We start from the raw sequence: 22,135 nt of genomic DNA on the forward strand, positions 1-22,135 counted from the left end.
ATTTTTGTGATCAGTCAAGACCACCACACGATGTCTAGCACCCTCAAGCCAATGACGCCACTCCTCAAATGCCCACTTCATGGCCAAAAGCTCCCGATTACCAACATCATAATTCCGCTCAGTGGGCGAAAACTTTCTAGAAAAGAACGCACATGGCTTCATCACTGAGCAATTGGAGCTTCTCTGCGACAAAACCGCCCCCGCTCCAATCTCGGAAGCATAAACCTCAACCTGAAAAGGAAGCGAAACATCTGGCTGACGCAACACAGGAGCAGAAGAAAACCGGCGCTTAAGTTCCTGAAAGGCCTCCACAGCCGCAGGAGACCAATCAGCAACATCAGCACCCTTCTTAGTCAAATCCGTCAAAGGCTTAACAACACTAGAAAAATTAGTTATGAAACGACGATAAAAATTAGCAAAGCCCAAGAACTTCTGTAGACTCTTAAGAGATGTAGGCTGCGTCCAGTCACAAATAGCCTGAACCTTGACGGGATCCATCTCAATAGTAGAAGGGGAAAAAATATACCCCAAAAAAGAAATCTTCTGGACTCCAAAGAGACACTTTGAACCTTTTACAAACAAAGAATTGGCCCGCAGGACCTGAAACACCTTCCTGACCTGCTGAACATGGGACTCCCAGTCATCAGAAAAAAACAAAACATCATCCAAATACACAATCATAAATTTATCCAGATATTCACGGAAAATATCGTGCATAAAGGACTGGAAGACAGAAGGAGCATTAGAAAGTCCAAAAGGCATCACCAAATACTCAAAATGGCCCTCAGGCATATTAAATGCGGTTTTCCACTCATCACCCTGCTTTATCCGCACAAGATTATACGCACCCCGAAGATCAATCTTAGTGAACCATTTAGCCCCCTTAATGCGAGCGAACAAATCAGTCAACAATGGCAAAGGATACTGATATTTGACTGTAATCTTATTCAAAAGACGGTAATCTATACAAGGCCTCAAGGAACCATCTTTTTTGGCCACGAAAAAAAAAACCTGCTCCCAAAGGGGACGAAGATGGACGGATATGTCCCTTTTCCAAGGACTCCTTAACATAATCCCGCATAGCAGTATGCTCTGGCACTGACAGATTGAACAAACGTCCTTTAGGAAATTTACTGCCAGGAATCAAATCTATAGCACAATCGCAATCCCTGTGAGGAGGAAGCGAATTGAGCTTAGGCTCCTCAAAAACATCCCGATAATGAGACAAAAATACAGGAACCTCAGAAGGAGTAGATGAAGCGATAGAAATCGGAGGTGCATCATCATGAACCCCCTGACATCCCCAGCTTAACACAGACATCGCTTTCCAGTCCAAGACTGGGTTATGAGTTTGTAACCATGGCAGACCAAGCACTAAGACATCATGTAAATTATACAGTACCAGGAAGCGAATCACCTCCTGATGAACGGGAGTCATACGCATGGTCACTTGTGTCCAGTACTGAGGTTTGTTCATAGCCAAAGGTGTAGAGTCAATTCCTTTCAAAGGAATAGGGACTTCCAGAGGCTCCAGTCTAAACCCACAGCGGTTGGCAAATGACCAATCCATAAGACTCAGGGCAGCGCCTGAATCCACATAGGCATCGACGGAAATGGCTGATAATGAACAAATCAGAGTCACAGACAGAATGAACTTAGACTGTAAAGTACTAATGGCAACAGACTTATCAACCTTTTTTGTGCGTTTAGAGCATGCTGATATAACATGAGCTGAATCACCACAATAAAAACACAACCCATTTTTCCGCCTATAGTTTTGCCGTTCACTTCTGGACTGAATTCTATCACATTGCATTGTCTCAGGTGCCTGTTCAGAAGACACCGCCAAATGGTGCACAGGTTTGCGCTCCCGTAAACGCCGATCAATCTGAATAGCCATAGTCATAGACTCATTCAGACCTGTAGGCGCAGGGAACCCCACCATAACATCTTTAATGGCCTCAGAAAGGCCATCTCTGAATCTTGCAGCCAGGGCGCACTCATTCCACTGAGTAAGCACCGACCATTTCCGAAATTTCTGACAATATATTTCTGCTTCATCTTGCCCCTGAGAGAGAGCCAATAAAGCTTTTTCAGCCTGAATCTCTAGGTTAGGTTCCTCATAGAGCAAACCCAATGCCAGAAAAAACGCATCCACATTGAGCAACGCAGGATCCCCTGGTGCCAATGCAAATGCCCAATTCTGAGGGTCACCCCGCAGGAAAGATATAACAATTTTGACTTGCTGAGCAGGGTCTCCAGAGGACCGAGATTTCAAAGAAAGAAACAACTTGCAATTGTTCCTAAAATTCAGAAAACTAGATCTATCTCCAGAAAATAACTCTGGGATAGGAATTCTAGGTTCAGACACAGGAGCATGTACAACAAAATCTTGTATATTTTGAACCTTAGCAGCAAGATTATTCAGGCTGGAAGCCAAACTCTGGACGTCCATGATAAACAGCTGAGGTCAGAGCCATTCAAAGATTAAGAGGAGGTAAGATGCAGCCAGGCTGCAATTAAGGCTAGGCAGCAAACTCTGAGGGGAGAAAAAAAAAAACAACTTCCTCAGACTACTTTTCCTCCTACTTCAGCCAATACGATTACCACTTTTGGGCCGGCTATACTGTCATGATCCCAATGGCAGGGGATCACAAAAGGACAAGCACAAAAAACAAATCAAGCTCTAGGGTGATGGAAACTGAGCTGACCGCGATCCTGAACCTAAACACACAACTAGCTGTAGCCGGGGAACGTGCCTACGATGATTCCTAGACGTCTCGCACCAGCCGAAGGACTAACTTCCCCTATTAGAAGAAACACAGACCTCTCTTGCCTCCAGAGAAACACCCCACAGAAATAGCAGCCCCCCACATGTAATGACGGTGAAATGAGAGGAAAGCACATACGTAGTTATGAAAACAGATTCAGCAAAATGAGGCCCGCTAAAGCTAGATAGCAGAGGATACAAAAGTGAACTGCGCGGTCAGCGAAAAACCCTACAAAAAACCATCCTGAAATTACTTGAACTCATGTGCCAACTCATGGAACATGAGGAGTAATATCAGCCCACTAGAGCAACCAGCAAAAAGGAATCACATATCTGCAAGCTGGACTAAGACAAAAATTAAGCAAAACGTGGAACAGGAAAATCAAAAACTTAGCTTGTCCTGAAGATTACAGAAGCGGGAAGCAGAGGTAACAAGACACACTGATTACATTGATAGCCGGCGAGGAAATGACAAGAAAGCCAGGTTAAATAGGAAACTCCCATATCCTGATAGAACAGGTGGAGACCAGAGACCGCAGAAAACACAAGTCACCCAGTACCATCTGTAACCACCAGAGGGAGCCCAAAAACAGAATCCACAACACATTGGCCCTGGGCGTCTGATAAAATTAATGAAAGGTGAAATAAAGTTTAGAGGAGAATTATTCGTGACCCCACCCGAGGTGTTCAGCAATGAGTGGCTGACACGGCTTAAGGGGACCGCTGGGGCTGATGGTGATGCAGCAAAGTTGTTACGGCTCTCCACGGGTAGAGCTGGGCCCCAGGGCGATAATAGTGTTAAAGCTGTTGGTGATGTTGTAGTGCAGGGCAAGTGACGCAGGAATAATTCTGAGGATACAGCAGGGTGCAGTTTTCCACAGTTTACTCACAGTTCTTAGATGCCAGCCGGGGTGCTGTGTCCTCCAGGTTTGTGGTCCAGCCAGCTCTCAGGTAATTTTGAGTACACTTTGCCAGGACCCCCTTCTTATGTTCCTTTCCTGGCCGTTTCACTGCATTGGCTCCCGCCTCTACTGCCCTGCGCCTTCACACACAGTGTCCCAAGCCAGCAGCCTCGGACCTTGTCGGGCAACATCCTCCTGGTCCCTTGATCCTATGTGGTCGCCTTTTCGGCGAATGTATGTGGCTGTGGCTGTGGCATGTACAGTTACCACAGACTCCGGCTTGCTAGCTGAGCCTTGTAGTCCTCCACTGGTTGGGGGGCCGGTTCTCCCATTGCGACCTGGTCCCTCCACCCAACTACAGTCGGCGTGGATTTGGGCCCCACGGGTGGATTCCTCACCATCTGTGCCCCTAGGACCCCTTCTCTCTCTTCTTTCTGTCAAGAGCTTCTCTCTATCTTCCTTGTTCTCTCTCTGTCCTCTAGTTCTGGGATGAGCTCCTCACTTCTCAAGTCCCCAGCTCCAACTGACTAACTCCCTAACTGACTCCTCCTTCTTGTTTCTATGACAACTCCACTCTCTCCACCCACGCCCTCTACCTAGTTCCCTCCAGGCCTATAGAGATCTAGTGTTGGATGCTAGTGTGTGGGTACTGGGTAGTGTCCCATCCTTATCCGAGAGCCGAGTACCACACCTCTGGCTGAGATGCAATGCCTCTGTGGCTACTGGACCCGCAGGGATGCCACAGATGAGTGGCATTTATAATACTAGGGAGGCATTTATCATCATGCTTGCGCATGTTATTATTATTATTATTTATTATTATAGCGCCATTTATTCCATGGCGCTTTACATGTGAGGAGGGGTATACATAATAAAACAAGTACAATAATCTTGAACAATACAAGTCACAACTGGTACAGGAGGAGAGAGGACCCTGCCCGCGAGGGCTCACAATCTACAAGGGATGGGTGAGGATACAGTGGGTGAGGGTAGAGCTGGTCATGCAGCGGTTTGGTCGATCGGTGGTTACTGCAGGTTGTAGGCTTGTCGGAAGAGGTGGGTCTTCAGGTTCTTTTTGAAGGTTTCGATGGTAGGTGAGAGTCTGATGTGTTGTGGTAGAGAGTTCCAGAGTAGGGGGGATGCACGAGAGAAATCTTGTATGTGATTGTGGGAAGAGGAGATAAGAAGGGAGTAGAGAAGGAGATCTTGTGAGGATCGGAGGTTGCGTGCAGGAAAATACCTGGAGACGAGGTCACAGATGTATGGAGGAGACAGGTTGTGGATGGCTTTGTATGTTATGGTTAGGCTTTTGTACTGGAGTCTCTGGGTGATGGGGAGCCAGTGCAAGGATTGACAGAGGGGAGAGGCCGGGGAATAGCGGGGGGACAGGTGGATTAGTCTGGCAGCAGAGTTTAGAATAGATTGGAGGGGTGCAAGAGTGTTAGAGGGGAGGCCACAGAGCAGGAGGTTACAGTAGTCGAGGCGGGAGATGATGAGGGCATGGACTAGGGTATTTGCAGATTCTTGGTTTAGGAATGTACGGATCCGTGAAATATTTTTGAGTTGGAGGCGGCAGGAAGTAGAAAGGGTTTGGATATGTGGTTTGAAGGAGAGATCAGTGTCAAGGATTACCCCAAGACAGCGGGCTTGTGGGACTGGGGAGAGTGGGCAGCCGTTTACCGTAATGGATAGGTTCGTTGGGGAGGTCGTGTGAGATGGGGAAAAGATGATGAATTCTGTTTTGTCCATGTTAAGTTTTAGAAATCTAGTGGAGAAGAAGGATGAAATAGCAGACAGACATTGAGGGATTCTGGTTAGTAGGGAGGTGATATCTGGTCCAGAGATGTAGGTCTGTGTGTCGTCAGCATAAAGATGATACTGAAAGCCGTGAGATTCTATGAGCTGTCCCAGGCCAAAGGTGTAAATAGAGAAGAGCAGGGGTCCTAGAACTGAACCTATAGGGACTCCGACAGATAGGGGGCGAGGTGAGGCAGTGGTGTGTGAGTGGGAGATGCTGAATGTCCGGTCAGTTAGGTATGACGAGATCCAGGATAGGGCCAAGTCTGTGATGCCAAGGGATGAGAGGGTCTGCAGCAGCAGGGAATGGTCCACTGTGTCAAAGGCAGAGGACAGGTCCAGGAGGAGGAGGATAGAGTAGTGTCGCTTGCTCTTGGCAGTTAAAAGGTCATTGGTGACCTTAGTTAGGGCAGTTTCAGTGGAGTGGTGTGACCGGAAGCCTGATTGAAAGCGGTCGAAGAAGGAGCAGGAAGATAGATAGGAGGACAGTTCAAGATGGACATGTTGTTCCAGTAGTTTTGAGGCAAAGGGGAGAAGTGATATAGGGCGATAGCTAGATACAGAGGATGGGTCAAGGGAGGGCTTTTTGAGGATAGGTGTGATGGAGGCATGTTTAAAGCTTGAGGGGAAAACACCAGTTGTTAGTGATAGGTTGAAGAGATGGGTTAGGGTTGGGATGAAGACTGTGGTGAGGTTTGGGATGAAGTGGGATGGGAGTGGGTCAAGTGCACAGGTGGTGAGATGCGATCTTGAGAGTAGAGTGGAGAGTCCGTCTTCTGTAATGGTGGAGAAGTTGGTTTTGGAGGTGGAGGACTGGGTAGTTGGGAGGAAGGGTTCTGGGGGTTGTTTACTAAAACTGTCTCTGATGTTCTCAATCTTCTGCTTGAAAAATGAGGCAAAGTCTTCAGCTGAGATGAGTGGGGAGGGAGGAGGTGCTGGGGGGCGGAGGAGAGAATTGAAGGTGTTGAATAACTGTTTGGGGTTGTGAGACAGGGAGGATATGAGAGATGAGAAGTAGGTTTGTTTTCCTGTGGCGAGTGTGGTTTTGAAAGTAGTGAGGGACTGTTTGAATGCGATGAAGTGTTCGTTGGAGTGGGATCTTTTCCATCTGCGCTCAGCAGCCCTGGAAGCTCGCCTCAGTTCTTTGGTCAGGCTGGTGTGCCAGGGCTGTCTGTTGATTTTGCGAGCTTTGGTATGTGTAAGAGGGGCAAGAGATTCCAAAGCTGCAGCTATTGTGGTGTTATATAGAGCGGCAGCATCATCCGCATTGTGTAGGGAGCTTATGTCTGCGAGAGGGAGGAGGGATTCCGAGAGTGAGTGAAGATCAAGATGTTTAAGATTTCTGCGAGGGTGTGAGAGTTTGTGGGGTGGGAGTTGTAGACAAGGAGTGGAGAGGGAAGAGAATGTGAGTAGGTTGTGGTCGGAAAGAGGAAGAGGTGAGTTCGAGAGGTTAGATAGGGAGCAGAGGCGGGTGAAGATGAGGTCCAGTGTGTGACCATCTTTGTGGGTGGTTGTAGAAGACCATTGAGCAAGGCCAAAGGAGGAAGTGAGGGATAGAAGTTTAGTGGCAGCTGAGAGGGAAGTGTCAATGGGGATGTTGAAGTCGCCCATGATGATAGTGGGGATGTCAGCGGTGAGGAAATGGAGTAGCCAGGTGGTGAAGTGGTCAAAGAAGGTGGTGGCTGGCCCTGGGGGACGGTAGATGACAGCCAGTTGGAGGTTGGAGGGGGAGTAGATGCGCACAGAATGCACCTCAAAGGAAGGGAGGGTAACAGAGGGCGGAAGTGGGATTGGGGTGAAGGAGCAGTTATCTGACAGGAGAAAACCAACTCCTCCGCCATGCTTGCCGCTGGGGCGAGGGGTGTGAGAGAGGTGGAATCCACCATAGGAAAGCGTGGCTGGAGAGGCTGAGTCAGAGGGGGTGAGCCAGGTTTCAGTGATGCCGAGGAAGGCATGTTGAAACATTTACTTGTTGTAAAGGCACTTATCAATGTTTTACGCCATTTCTTACACCGTATTTAAAATTTACACCAAAACATAATATTTACTATTAAAAATTTACCAGGCCGGGGGTTAGCAATTCTACTTAAAGTACAGCATATTTAAATGCAACATTTTGACATTGGTCTCCCATCCTTAAGGTACCTTCACACATAACGATATTGTTAACGATATCGTTGCTATTTGTGACATAGCAACGATATCGTTAATTAAATCGTTATGTGTGACAGCGACCAACGATCAGGCCCCTGCTGGGAGATTGTTGGTCGCTGAATAAAGTCCAGAACTTTATTTCGTCGCTGGACTCCTGCTGACATCGCTGGATCGGCGTGTGTGACACCGATCCAGCGATGTCTTCACTGGTAACCAGGGTAAACATCGGGTAACTAAGCGCAGGGCCGCGCTTAGTAACCTGATGTTTACCCTGGTTACCATGCTAAAAGTAAAAAAAACCAAACACTAGATACTTACCTACCGCTGTCTGTCCTCCAGCGCTGTGCTCTGCACTCCTCCTGTACTGGCTGTGAGCCAGAAAGCAGAGCGGTGACGTCACCGCTCTGCTTTCCGGCTCACAGCCAGTACAGGAGGAGAGCAGAGAAGCAGAGCACAGCGCTGGAGGACAGACAGCGGTAGGTAAGTATCTAGTGTTTGTTTTTTTTTACTTTTAGCATGGTAACCAGGGTAAACATCGGGTTTCTAAGCGCGGCCCTGCGCTTAGCTACCCGATGTTTACCCTGGTTACCGGCATCGTTGGTCGCTGGAGAGCGGTCTGTGTGACAGCTCTCCAGCGACCAAACAGCGACGCTGCAGCGATCCGGATCGTTGTCGGAATCGCTGCAGCGTTGCTAAGTGTGAAGGGGCCTTTATATAACTTTGGAAAATGTGATAAACATGTCCTCAATGTAGGACGTATCAGAAAAAATGCATGTCTATCCTGATATGCAAATTGCCTCTTCAGAGAAAAAGAGGACTTAAACTCTATAGCGCCACCTGTTGGAAGTAGCGATCCTACAAGTCACAATCAACCCTTTAACGAGTCTTGCAATATGACTAAGGATAAAAGCCAAAACAGTATTTCAATTCGCAGACAGTGTTTCGGGCTGTTGGCCCTCGTCAGAGCAAAGCATGAGAACTAATTTGGCTAGGTGAGAGGCTCTGGACTGGGGTCTAAGGGCTCCTTCTCACTTGCGAGAAATACGTCCGAGTCTCGCAGGTTAAAACCCTGCTCTGGCATCGGCACTCCAGAGCGGAGCTCGTGGCCGCACAGCAATACATGGAGCTGCACGCGCCGCTCTGGAGTGACGGCACCAGAGCAGGGTTTTAACCTGCGAGACTCGGACGTATTTCTCGCAAGTGAGAAGGAGCCCTAAGGGGTAAGGTTTCTCCTTGTTGAGAGTGACATACCAGCTCTGGCTTGTCAAGATAAGGAGGCTTATTCGCTGTGCAATGCTCCTCTGGGAAATTTAATATGCAAATTGCCTCTTCAGAGAAAAAGAGGACTTAAACTCTATAGCGCCACCTGTTGGAAGTAGCAATCCAACAGCTGACGCTATAGAGTTTAAAGCTTACTAACAAAAACCCTAATAAAACATAACTTTTAATACATATCGATAAAATGAATAGCACCAAAATCTGGGTACCCCCTAACTACAAAATACCTTAGGCTGAGAGATACTAGGGAGAAGAAATATCACTATGTCTCCTCTAGGATCTAATTTAGTGATGCAAAATCAATGATACTAAACCTCCTCTATTGTCATAGATATACAATTACAGAGGTAGGCCCTATATCCTGCCTCACAAACCAGTAATAACATCGATAGCACCATACAAAGTAATAGCTAAAAGTGATACCAATTAGCCGTGCTGATATACCACAACAGTCTCACTCAGCCGATGTGTGGAAATGAGTGACCTGTCCCTAGATACCACTCTATCTGCGCACCTACCTAGGTGTGGAGGTTGGCACCCTACGAAACACGAGAATGGCGCCCCCGCTCGTACGATGGCTGTCCCTTATCTTCTATTTTAGCCCTATAAGACTGAAAGTCAGAAACAGAGGGCCAGATGGCCTGTCTAAACTGTATGCCTCAATGCTAAATAAAATATATACAGAGAAAAATATTCGGGGGTTGGGATATGTAAATATAGAAAAAAGGGACAGACCAGGCAGGCTTAACCACTCATAGCCAATACACATGGAGTAATAGGTCACAGATATTCAAGATATCTAGGTATTAGTATAGCAATTAACTCACAATCCCTATAACCTAGATACACAGGGATTGAGTGGTGCTACCATAACAAACTCTCACAAATAAGTGTAATATATACAATGTTACAACGGTAAAACCATATTTCAACAGATGTATTTGCACACCACTGCACCACATATGGATATTTCATCAAGTTGTTAGATAAGCAGTGCGGACATAAAAATCCAAAAACATAATACATTTATACTCATCTGTTAAATAATGGTGCTGCATATGGGCGCCTGAGGATAATGAAACTCCTTAGATGAAGAAAAATGGACTCTCAGAGGGTGGACTCTTGACGCGTTTCCCCCAAGTGGGTTCATCAGGAGAGATTCATTATAGCATGGCAGTAAAGAGTTGTACTAAAGATGAGGCAGCCTACCTCTGTAATTGTAGATCTATGACAATAGAGGAGGTTTAGTATCATTGATTTTGCATCACTAAATTAGATCCTAGAGGAGACGTAGTGATATTTCATCTCCCTAGTACCTCTTAACCTAAGGTATTTTGTAGTTAGGGGGTACCCAGATTTTGGTGCTTTTATCGGTATGTATTAAACGTTATGTTTTATTAGGGTTTTTCTTTGTAAGCTTTTGTATGTACCCTTGAAAATATTCAAATTTGTGAGAAGAGCTATAGAGTTTAAGTCCTTTTTTTCTCTGAAGAGCTAATTGGCATATTAAATTTCCCAGAGGAGCATCGCAGGGCGAATAAGCCTCCTTACATTGACAAGTCAGAGCTGGTATGTCACTGTCTATCCCGAAAATCTTTATTGAAAACCATCAAAAATACTATACGATAATAATATAAGAAATACTATATAAGGATTGGTGGCAGCGGTCATATGTCCACCTGTACTGGAAAGAAAGAGTATACCGTATATACTCGAGTATATGCCGACCCTGAGCTGAGGCACCTAATTTTGCCACAAAAAATGCATTGTCCCCTCATCACAATCCTGCTATGCATGGCTTCCCATATCATCCTTGTATGCATGGCTCCCCGGTCCCTGTCCTTGTATGCATGCCTCCCCCATCGCTGTCCTTGTATGCATGGCTCCTTATCACCTATCCTTGTATGCATGGTTCCCATAAAAAAAATCAGCCTACCATATATACTCGAGTATAAGCCAAGATTTTCAGCCCATTATTTTGGGCTGAAAGTCCCCCTTTCGGCTTATACTCAAGTCATACCCAGGGGTCGGCAGGGGAGGGGGAACGGGGGCTGCCTAATTATACTCACCTGCTCCTGGCGTGGTCCCTGCCTCCCGGGCGCTGACAGCTTCTTCCTGTACTGAGCGGTCACATGGTACTGCTCATTACAGTAATGAATATGCGGCTACACCTCTATGGGAGGTGGAACCGCATATTCATTACTGTAATGAGTGGTAACGGTGACCGCTCAATACAGGATGAAGCTGCAGCATCGGAAGTAGGGACTGCACTGCGCCAGGAGCAGGTGAGTATAACGGGGAGCGCTGCGCGATATTCACCTGCTCCCCTTGGCAAGATCTTGGCAAGACAAAAGTTTTGTCGCCCACAGAAAGTAATGTGATATTCAAACAAATAATTAACTTAAAATACAAATATATGTTGCATAACATTGGTGAATAAAGTTGTGGTGCTATTAGAGTCATATTTAATATTTTGTGTGACTTCCATGATCTTGAAGGACTGCATCCATGCGTTTCAACAATGATTCATACGATTTATTAATTAAGTCATCAGGAATAGCAAAGAATGCAGTTCTACATGCCTCCCAGAGTTCATCTAGATTCTTTGGTTTTGTCTTCCAAGCTTCCTCTTTCATCCTACCCCAAACATGCTCAGTGATGTTCATGTCTGGTGACTGGTCTGGCCAGTCCTTGAGCACCTTGATCTTTTTTGCCTGGAGGATGTTGTAGAGATGGATGTATGAGATGGAGCACCATCCTGCTGCAGAATTTGACCACTTTTATGATATGGAATATTAGAGGTAGCTAATACTTCTTGATATTTTAGGCTATTGATATTGCCTTCTACCTTGCAAATGTTTCGCACACCCCCAAACTGAATGTAACCCAGAACCATGATCTTTTCACCACCAAATTTAACTGTTATCTGGGTGTATTTTGGATCCATACTGGCTCCTGTAGGTCTCCGGCAGTATTTGCGGTGGCTGTGGTGTATTTCTACTGAAGATTCATCAGAGAAATCCACCTTCTGCCACTTTTCTAGCGTCCATCTGTTAAGCAGGCTGTGGGACTTTGCAAATGCCACACAGGTTTTTATTTGCCTTTTGTTTAGTGCTGGCTTCTGGGTACTGATTTTACCATGGAGGTCATTTCGGGACAGAATCCTACAAACTGTTCTAATTGACACAAGGACTTGAGGTGACCAGGCCTGTTGGAGCTCTGCTTCAGTGGAAAAGGGGCTTGCCTTGGATTTTCTAACCAGCAAAGGTTCCTCCTGAGCTGTTGTCTTGCGGGGTCTGCCGGACCTGGGCTTGTCAACACATCTACAGTCTCTTCAAATCTTTTTTAAATTCTTTGTGCTTGACGCTGAGACACATTAAAGGTGCCAGCCACCTCTGCAGTAGATCTGCTCTTCAGCCTCTTGATAATCCAGGCTTTGGTCGCAGGGTGGATTTTTGGCATGTTGTCAGAGCTCAAGTTGCAGTTCAAGTGAGGGTCTGGGGTGCTGGGTTTCTTTTTAATACACGCACACTAATTAACTGATCATTTACTGAGCACAGGTGAGGAAGTAAACTAGGATTGGGTGCATTATATGACCATGCGACAAAATTTTTGTTTTGCCAAAATCTGACCATTCTGTGTCCATTAACTGATCAATATTTCTGCATTGATGACAATTTATTTTGTTAACCTAAACCACATTTCGGAGGATTTCAGCTTTCAAAAGAATATTTATACAACCAATGGATGAATTTAACATCAGGTTATAAGCTTTTATTTACATAACATGGATAAGCGACATAACTTCTGTCAGGGAGTGTTCACATCTATGCACTATATTGACAGTAAAGATGGATGAATCAGTTTGCAGGACCCTCATCCACCGGCCATGTCAGTAGTACCAAGCCACTGGGAGGGAGTCCTGCAATCCTCCTCCTACCTGCTGACATAACTTGCACATTTTCTGACAAGTAGACCTAATGCAACCTCACGCACGTGTCAACCCACAACAATAAAGTTAATAATAAAAAAAATCTTTATTTTTATATAATGCTAACGTATTCTGCAGCGCTTTACATTTTGCACACAATGTCATCGCTGTCATCGATGGGGCTCACAATCTAAATTCCCTATCTGTATGTCTTTGGAATGTGGGAGGAAACCAGAGTGCCCGGAGGAAACCCACGCAAGCACGGGAAGAACATACAAACTCCTTGCAGATGTTGTCCTTGGTGGGATTTAAACCTAGGACCAGATCTACCAATCAAAAAAGACAGGGATTGCAAAGAGAAAATGAAGTTATATTTTCCGTTTAGCTGCTCACTTCCAGTTATCAAGGGTGATGGAGACTGTAAGGCTGGGGCCACACAGCTGTTGATTCTCTCATACGAGAGAATCGGGCCAATTATGCTAATATCACTCAGATCAAACTCTGTCAGAGTTGTCAGTAATCCGAGTATCAACTCAACGTGATCCCATTCTCTCGCAAGAGTGACTCATTTCACAGGTATGGAGAAGATGGAGAACTTAATTTCTCCATGTTCTCAGTGTCCACGGTAATTGGGACTGTACTCGAATGACATCTAAGTGCAGTCCAATGTTTCACACGCACCTACAGACTTATATGGGTGCAGGTGATTAGATTCAATATTCAACAACAAAGTTGTAAAATGAACAAAAGTCGTCAATTCCCATAGATAGTAACATAGTAACATAGTTAGTAAGGCCGAAAAAAGACATTTGTCCATCCAGTTCAGCCTATATTCCATTATAATAAATACCCAGATCTACGTCCTTCTACAGAACCTAATAATTGTATGATACAATATTGTTCTGCTCCAGGAAGACATCCAGGCCTCTCTTGAACCCCTCGACTGAGTTCGCCATCACCACCTCCTCAGGCAAGCAATTCCAGATTCTCACTGCCCTAACAGTAAAGAATCCTCTTCTATGTTGGTGGAAAAACCTTCTCTCCTCCAGACGCAAAGAATGCCCCCTTGTGCCCGTCACCTTCCTTGGTATAAACAGATCCTCAGCGAGATATTTGTATTGTCCCCTTATATACTTATACATGGTTATTAGATCGCCCCTCAGTCGTCTTTTTTTCTAGACTAAGTAATCCTAATTTCGCTAATCTATCTGGGTATTGTAGTTCTCCCATCCCCTTTATTAATTTTGTTGCCCTCCTTTGTACTCTCTCTAGTTCCATTATATCCTTCCTGAGCACCGGTGCCCAAAACTGGACACAGTACTCCATGTGCGGTCTAACTAGGGATTTGTACAGAGGCAGTATAATGCTCTCATCATGTGTATCCAGACCTCTTTTAATGCACCCCATGATCCTGTTTGCCTTGGCAGCTGCTGCCTGGCACTGGCTGCTCCAGGTAAGTTTATCATTAACTAGGATCCCCAAGTCCTTCTCCCTGTCAGATTTACCCAGTGGTTTCCCATTCAGTGTGTAATGGTGATATTGATTCCTTCTTCCCATGTGTATAACCTTACATTTATCATTGTTAAACCTCATCTGCCACCTTTCAGCCCAAGTTTCCAACTTATCCAGATCCATCTGTAGCAGAATACTATCTTCTCTTGTATTAACTGCTTTACATAGTTTTGTATCATCTGCAAATATCGATATTTTACTGTGTAAACCTTCTACCAGATCATTAATGAATATGTTGAAGAGAACAGGTCCCAATACTGACCCCTGCGGTACCCCACTGGTCACAGCGACCCAGTTAGAGACTATACCATTTATAACCACCCTCTGCTTTCTATCACTAAGCCAGTTACTAACCCATTTACACATATTTTCCCCCAGACCAAGCATTCTCATTTTGTGTACCAACCTCTTGTGCGGCACGGTATCAAACGCTTTGGAAAAATCGAGATATACCACGTCCAATGACTCACCGTGGTCCAGCCTATAGCTTACCTCTTCATAAAAACTGATTAGATTGGTTTGACAGGAGCGATTTCTCATAAACCCATGCTGATATGGAGTTAAACAGTTATTCTCATTGAGATAATCCAGAATAACATCCCTCAGAAACCCTTCAAATATTTTACCAACAATAGAGGTTAGACTTACTGGCCTATAATTTCCAGGTTCACTTTTAGAGCCCTTTTTGAATATTGGCACCACATTTGCTATGCGCCAGTCCTGCGGAACAGACCCTGTCGCTATAGAGTCCCTAAAAATAAGAAATAATGGTTTATCTATTACATTACTTAGTTCTCTTAGTACTCGTGGGTGTATGCCATCCGGACCCGGAGATTTATCTATTTTAATCTTATTTAGCCGGTTTCGCACCTCTTCTTGGGTTAGATTGGTGACCCTTAATATAGGGTTTTCATTGTTTCTTGGGATTTCACCTAGCATTTCATTTTCCACCGTGAATACCGTGGAGAAGAAGGTGTTTAATATGTTAGCTTTTTCCTCGTCATCTACAACCATTCTTTCCTCACTATTTTTTAAGGGGCCTACATTTTCAGTTTTTATTCTTTTACTATTGATATAGTTGAAGAACAGTTTGGGATTAGTTTTACTCTCCTTAGCAATGTGCTTCTCTGTTTCCTTTTTGGCAGCTTTAATTAGTTTTTTAGATAAAGTATTTTTCTCCCTATAGTTTTTTAGAGCTTCAATGGTGCCATCCTGCTTTAGTAGTGCAAATGCTTTCTTTTTACTGTTAATTGCCTGTCTTACTTCTTTGTTTAGCCACATTGGGTTTTTCCTATTTCTAGTCCTTTTATTCCCACAAGGTATAAACCGCTTACACTGCCTATTTAGGATGTTCTTAAACATTTCCCATTTATTATCTGTATTCTCATTTCTGAGGATATTGTCCCAGTCTACCAGATTAAGGGCATCTCTAAGCTGTTCAAACTTTGCCTTCCTAAAGTTCAATGTTTTTGTGACTCCCTGACAAGTCCCCCTAGTGAAAGACAGGTGAAACTGCACAATATTGTGGTCGCTATTTCCTAAATGCCCAACCACCTGCAGATTTGTTATTCTGTCAGGTCTATTAGATAGTATTAGGTCTAAAAGTGCTGCTCCTCTGGTTGGATTCTGCACCAATTGTGAAAGATAATTTTTCTTGGTTATTAGCAGAAACCTGTTGCCTTTATGGGTTTCACAGGTTTCTGTTTCCCAGTTAATATCCGGGTAGTTAAAGTCCCCCATAACCAGGACCTCATTATGGGTTGCAGCTTCATCTATCTGCTTTAGAAGTAGACTTTCCATGGTTTCTGTTATATTTGGGGGTTTGTAACAGACCCCAATGAGAATTTTGTTACCATTTTTCCCTCCATGAATTTCAACCCATATGGACTCGACATCCTCATTCCCTTCGCTAATATCCTCCCTTAAAGTGGACTTTAGACAAGACTTTACATAGAGACAAACCCCTCCTCCTCTCCGATTTTTACGATCCTTTCTAAACAGACTGTAACCCTGTAAGTTAACTGCCCAGTCATAGCTTTCATCTAACCATGTCTCGGTTATTCCCACTATGTCAAAGTTACCTGTAGATATTTCTGCTTCTAGTTCTTCCATCTTGTTTGTCAGGCTTCTGGCGTTTGCGAGCATGCAGTTCAGAGGATTTTGTTTTGTTCCAATCTCCTCACTGTGGATTGTTTTAGAAATGTTCTTACCTCCCTTCTGAGTATGTTTTCCTGGGTCGTCTTTGTTCGAGTCTAATGTTTTTCTTCCCGTCCCCTCTTCTTCTAGTTTAACGCCCTCCTGATGAGTGTAGCGAGTCTTCTGGCGAATGTGTGTTTCCCAGGTTTGTTGAGGTGTAGTCCGTCTCTGGCGAGGAGTCCATCGTACAAGTAATTCACACCGTGGTCCAGGAATCCGAATCCTTGTTGTCTGCACCATCGTCTTAGCCAGTTGTTTGCATCAAGGATCCTGTTCCATCTCCTGGTGCCATGCCCGTCTACTGGAAGGATAGAAGAAAAAACTACCTGTGCATCCAGTTCCTTTACTTTCTTCCCCAACTCTTCAAAGTCCTTGCAGATTGTCGGTAGGTCCTTCCTTGCCGTGTCATTGGTGCCAACATGTATCAGAAGAAATGGGTGGACGTCCTTGGAGCTGAAGAGCTTTGGTATCCTATCGGTCACATCCTTGATCATCGCACCTGGAAGGCAGCATACTTCTCTTGCAGTTATGTCCGGTCTGCAGATGGCTGCTTCTGTGCCTCTCAGTAGTGAGTCTCCCACCACCACCACTCTTCGTTGCTTCTTGGCTGTACTTTTTGCTGTCACTTGTTGCTGTGTGCCCTTTTCTTTTTTGCTTGCTGGTATTGCTTCATTCTTGGGTGTGCCATCTTCATCCTCTACAAAGATTTGATATCGGTTCTTCAGTTGTGTGGTTGGTGATTTCTCCATGGTCTTCTTGCTTCTTTTGGTCACATGCTTCCACTCATCTGCTTTTGGAGGTTCTCTGACACTTTTTGCACCTTCTGTGACCAGTAGAGATGCTTCTGTTCTGTCTAGAAAGTCTTCATTCTCTTTGATGAGTTTCAAAGTTGCTATTCTTTCTTCCAGACCCCGCACCTTTTCTTCTAAAAGGGCCACTAGTCTACACTTCTGACAGGTGAAATTGGATTCTTCTTCTGGTCGATCTGTGAACATGTAGCACATGCTGCAGCTCACCATGTAGGTTGTCACATCTGCCATGTTGCTCCTAGATCCTGCTGACTTGCTGTGTGTTTTCCTTCTTGTGTAATCTACTCAGCCAAGCTCTCTTGCAATAATGTCCTACAGGCAAAAAGGCACCTGGAATATGCAAATTAGCCTCCTGAAGCTTGAATCCCTGGTTTGGTGATGCTTTCGAAGCAGCTGGTCCCGGCTGTACCCAACGATCTTCTAGCTTAGGGAGACTTCGCTTCTCCCAGAAGGCACCTGGAATATGCAAATTAGCCTCCTGAAGCTTGAATCCCTGGTTTGGTGATGCTTTCGAAGCAGCTGGTCCCGGCTGTACCCAACGATCTTCTAGCTTAGGGAGACTTCGCTTCTCCCAGAAGGCACCTGGAATATGCAAATTAGCCTCCTGAAGCTTGAATCCCTGGTTTGGTGATGCTTTCGAAGCAGCTGGTCCCGGCTGTACCCAACGATCTTCTAGCTTAGGGAGACTTCGCTTCTCCCAGAAGGCACCTGGAATATGCAAATTAGCCTCCTGAAGCTTGAATCCCTGGTTTGGTGATGCTTTCGAAGCAGCTGGTCCCGGCTGTACCCAACGATCTTCTAGCTTAGGGAGACTTCGCTTCTCCCAGAAGGCACCTGGAATATGCAAATTAGCCTCCTGAAGCTTGAATCCCTGGTTTGGTGATGCTTTCGAAGCAGCTGGTCCCGGCTGTACCCAACGATCTTCTAGCTTAGGGAGACTTCGCTTCTCCCAGAAGGCACCTGGAATATGCAAATTAGCCTCCTGAAGCTTGAATCCCTGGTTTGGTGATGCTTTCGAAGCAGCTGGTCCCGGCTGTACCCAACGATCTTCTAGCTTAGGGAGACTTCGCTTCTCCCAGAAGGCACCTGGAATATGCAAATTAGCCTCCTGAAGCTTGAATCCCTGGTTTGGTGATGCTTTCGAAGCAGCTGGTCCCGGCTGTACCCAACGATCTTCTAGCTTAGGGAGACTTCGCTTCTCCCAGAAGGCACCTGGAATATGCAAATTAGCCTCCTGAAGCTTGAATCCCTGGTTTGGTGATGCTTTCGAAGCAGCTGGTCCCGGCTGTACCCAACGATCTTCTAGCTTAGGGAGTCTTCGCTAAGTCTCCCTAGATTTGATGCTACTAAAAATGAAAATGACAGATAAAATTTAAAATTAGATCTTTTTTTTTATTTTACAAGTGTCGATCATGGAGAATTGTTATGCAGTAAATATGCAGTAAATGTATGGAAGTGAAGACATTTTTTCATATTCGGTTGGTGAATGAGGGTATCTTTGTTGGCCCACAGATTAGGGAGCTTTACGAAGACATTCAGTTCAATGACGTACTTCAGTCTGTCGAGAAGGCAGCGTGGAATAGATTTAAGAGTGTTTGTTCATGATTTTTGGGAAACAAACACGCGTTGAGTAACAAAGAGCCGGTGGATGAGAGGTCCATGTGCTACCACAAGCTTGGGGTACACATGTCTCTGAAGATTCACTTTCTCCATTCCCACCTTGACTTCTTCCCAGGAAACTGTGGAGACGTCAGTGATTAAGACGGTGAGTGATTCCATCAGGACATTGCTGCCACTAAGAAAAAGTATGAAGGGAAATGGAGCTCGGCAATGTTAGGAGACTACAGTCATGGCCAAAAATTTTGAGAATGAGACAAATATTAATTTTTCCAAAGTCTACTGCTTCATTTTTTCTAATGGCAATTTGCATATACTCCTGAATGTCAGAGTGATCAGCTTAACAGCAATTACTGTACTTGCAAAGTCAATATTTGCCCAGAAAATGAACTATAACCCCCAAAACACATTTCAACATCATTGCAGTCCTGCCTTAAAAGGAGCAGCTAACATCGTTTTAGTGATTGATCCATTAACACAGGTGTGGGTGTTGATGAGGACAGGGCTGGCGATCAATCAGTCATGATTAAGTAAGAATGACATCACTGGACACTTTAAAAGGAGGCTGGTGCTTGGTATCATTGTTTCTCTTCAGTTAACCATGGTTATCTCTAAAGAAACACGTGCAGCCATCATTGCACTGCACAAAAATGGCCTAACAGGGAAGAGTATCGCAGCTACAAAGATTGCACCTCAGTCACCAATCTATCGCATCATCAAGAACTTCAAGGAGAGAGCTTCCATTGTTGTCAAAAAGGCTCCAGGGCGCCCAAGAAAGACCAGCAAGCGCCAGGACCGTATCTTAAAACTGTTTCAGGTGCGGGATCGGACTACCAGCAGTGCCGAGCTTGCTCAGGAATAGCAGCAGGCTGGTGTGAGTGCTTCTGCACGCACTGTGAGGCGGAGACTCTTTGAGCAAGGCCTGGTTTCAAGGAGGGCAGCAAAGAAGCCACTTCTCTCCAGAAAAAACATCAGGGATCGACTGATATTCTGCAAAAGGTACAGGGAGTGGACTGCTGAGGACTGGGGTAAAGTCATTTTCTCTGATGAATCCCCTTTTTGATTGTTTGGGACATCTGGAAAACAGCTTATTCGGAGAAGAAGAGGTGAGCGCTACCACCAGTCTTGTCTCATGCTAACTGTAAAGCATCCTGAAACCATTCATGTGTGGGGTTGCTTCTCAGCCAAGGGAATCGGTTCACTCACAGTCTTGCCTAAAAACACAGCCATGAATAAAGAATGGTACCAGAATGTCCTCCAAGAGCAACTTCTCCCAACCGTCCGAGAGCAGTTTGGCACCCAACAATGCCTTTTCCAGCATGATGGAGCACCTTGCCATAAAGCAAAGGTGATAACTAAATGGCTCATGGAACAAAACATAGAGATTTTGGGTCCATGGCCTGGAAACCCCCCAGATCTTAATCCCATTGAGAACTTGTGGTCAATCATCAAGAGACGGGTGGACAAACAAAAACCAACAAATTCTGGCAAAATGCAAGCATTGATTATGCAAGAATGGACTGCTATCAGTCAGGATTTGGTCCAGAAGTTGATTGAGAGCATGCCAGGGAGAATTGCAGAGGTCTTGAAGAAGAAGGGTCAACACTGCAAATATTGACTTGCTGCATTAACTCATTCTAACTGTCAATATAACCTATTGGTACTCATAATATGATTGCAATTATATTTCTGTATGTGATATAAACATCAGACAAACACTAATAAAAACCAGAGGGCAGCAGGTCATGTGAAAATATAATTTTGGTGTCATTCTCAAAACTTTTGGCCATGACTTTACTTCTGGTCAATCCAGAGAGACATTCCAGAGCTACACTACAAACGGCAGCCAAGAGAAAGTGCCCCATGTAATGACAGTTTGTCATAAAAAATCCCAATAAATGTGTAGAAGGTTTTTGCAAATGTATTTCATAAATTTCATTGCCCCCACATCTCCTACTTTAAACTCTAGAACTAATGATTTTGCAATAGGGTAATATTCTGTTCCCTTATGGTCATAGAAATGTGAAAGCATTTACAAAGAATTCATGAAAATTTATTGATGCACTTGCAGCATGCAGAGACTGTTTTCTCATGCGAATCCGCATGAGAAAAAAATGAGCCCCTATAGCAGTGTTCCCCAACTCCGGTCCTCAAGAGCCACCAACAGGTCATGTTTTGAGGACATCTTTAGTATTGCACAGGTTATTGAATGCTTGCCTGTCCATGAGATGCAATTATCACCTGTGCAATACTAAGGAAATCCTGAAAACATGACCTGTTGGTGGCTCTTGAGGACCGGAGTTGGGGAACACTGCCCTATAGGATAACATTGGGCCAAGTGCTAGCCAATAAAACATCGGATAGCACTCAGCAGCGTTATACGATCGTGTAAGTGAGTCCTTAAAGTTACCACTCACTAGTGAACACGTTGTGATTGTTCCCCCTTCAACTTGGCTGTCAATCAATCTGTCATGCTCCTCATTGTGAGACGAGCAGTGAATTTAAACTATCCCTGCACCGTCCTGAAGAAAGGAAGTGAGCTGCTACAGGTAGAATATAACTTCATTTTCTCCCTGCAGCCTCATCTCCAATAAACTTGCGAACAGGATATCAATGCTATTATAGTATTTTTGTAAGTCACAGGTTAAAAGTTATCAAGTTTTCTTTTAAACATCTGTCTTAGCAATGCAAAGAGCTTACCAAATAAAGACAAGGCCATACCATCTCCCAGTAGCACTCAATCACTATTCCGAGTTTATGTATTCACCCTAAGGCCACGTTCACACCTTCAGTATTTGGTCAGTATTTTACATCAGTGTCTGTAAGCCAAAACCATACACTTTACAACATACAACATACCACATACAGTACATACAACATACAGTACATACAACATACAGTACATACAGTACACAGTACATACAACATACAGTACATACAGTACATACTACATACAGTGCATACAACATACAGTACATACACTACATACAAAATACAGTACATACAGTATATGCTACATACAGTACATACAGTACATACTACATACAGTACATTCAGTATGTACAACATACAGTACATACAGTATATACTACATACAGTACATACAGTACATACAGCATACAATACATACAGTACATACAACATACAGTACATACAGTATATACCACAT

Source organism: Ranitomeya imitator, chromosome 5 (assembly GCF_032444005.1).
Source record: "Ranitomeya imitator isolate aRanImi1 chromosome 5, aRanImi1.pri, whole genome shotgun sequence".
In the NCBI taxonomy this organism is placed as follows: Eukaryota; Metazoa; Chordata; class Amphibia; order Anura; family Dendrobatidae; genus Ranitomeya; species Ranitomeya imitator.